Source organism: Chlorocebus sabaeus, chromosome 25 (genome assembly GCF_047675955.1).
Source record: "Chlorocebus sabaeus isolate Y175 chromosome 25, mChlSab1.0.hap1, whole genome shotgun sequence".
Lineage (NCBI taxonomy): Eukaryota > Metazoa > Chordata > Mammalia > Primates > Cercopithecidae > Chlorocebus > Chlorocebus sabaeus.
The window spans coordinates 3,125,569-3,126,925 of NC_132928.1; the positions used below are offsets into that span (position 1 = coordinate 3,125,569).

At 38.9% G+C, this 1,357-nt stretch overlaps 1 pseudogene; it reads right to left on the minus strand.

The window, feature by feature from the left end:
• Nucleotides 1-298: 298 nt before the first annotated feature.
• Nucleotides 299-1,083, minus strand: LOC140710319 (small ribosomal subunit protein eS1-like; annotated as a pseudogene).
• Nucleotides 1,084-1,357: the final 274 nt, after the last annotated feature.

A 1,357-nucleotide genomic window follows, 5' to 3' on the forward strand; every position in this document is an offset into this window, starting at 1 on the left:
CAACACCATTTTTTTAACCAGACAAGCTGATTATAAAGTTTATATGAAAAAAATGAACATCAACATATGAATGAAAAACAAACCCAAAAGGTGTAGCATATTTGAATATTCAATGGAATACTATTCTGCAATAAAATGGGTGAATCTCAAAAACATGCTGAACAAAAGAAGCTGGTCAGAAAAGAGTACACATTATCTGATTCCATTTCTGTGAATTCTGAAACAGGCAAAACTAATTTTTTTTCACAAATAAGACTTTTTTATTTGCCACTATTGTGAGTCCTAACTTTAAACAGATTCAAGGACTGGGTGGTTCATATCCATCAGCTCGTTCAACTTTAGCACCTGTCTCATCCCCAGTGGCTTTTCCAGAACTGCTACCTTCACCATGAAGCTCCATGAGTTTTCCCAGTTCAAACTTGGGCTTCTTCAGTACTTTTACTTCGCTAAGGAAGACATCATGGAGAGGATAAATAGATTGGCAAGCCTTTTCTTTGTCTTTTCCAGTGCTGTCTAGAATCAATTTTCTGACCACTTCTTTGAGGTCATTTGTCTGCACCTCTCAGGTCATGATTTCTATCATCTTCTTCTGGATTTGGCGAACCTGTTGATGCTGAGCATAAGAGTTCTTCCATGTCTGATTGTTGTGTTTCTTAGTAAAACCAACTCAGAACAGATGAAGCAAGTAACTGTTGGTAGTCTTGACATCGACATGAGCTTCAATCATTGTCTGCCATTTTTTGACCATGGAGCACATTTTGTCACGGGTCAGATCCATGCCACGGAAGTTTGTCAGGCAGTTTTTGCCTTGAACATCTTCAGTAATCAGCTTGAATTTTCTAAATACAACATCATCATTCTGCAAATCAGCAAGACTCACTTCAAACATATGACCCTTGAGGCCATCTGATACATTTGGGTTCCTTCAGTCCTGGTGACTAGCATCTCTCCAAGATTTCTTATAGTGAACATAGCAGGTGCTTTCACATCATACCAATCTTTCTTAGAAAATGGGTCAACCACTTTCTTCCTGGCCCCCCGTTTGCCACCTTTCTTAAGGCGTTTGTTCTTGCCAACGGCCATGGTGCTGCTCAGAGAGCCAAAAGGGCTCAGAGAGCCAAAAGCAAAACTAATTTATAGTGATAAAAATCACAGTAGTGGTTTCTTTGGACAGGACATGGAGGGTGTTGATTGGGCAGGGGCACAAGTTAATCTTTTGGGGTGATGGAAATGTTCTATACCTTGATTGATTCAAAACTCTTTGAACTGTACAACTAAAATGAGTCCATTCTATTGTATTAAAATCATAGCCCAATAAGGATGATGTTAAAACCACACTGAGATAACTTTCACCTAT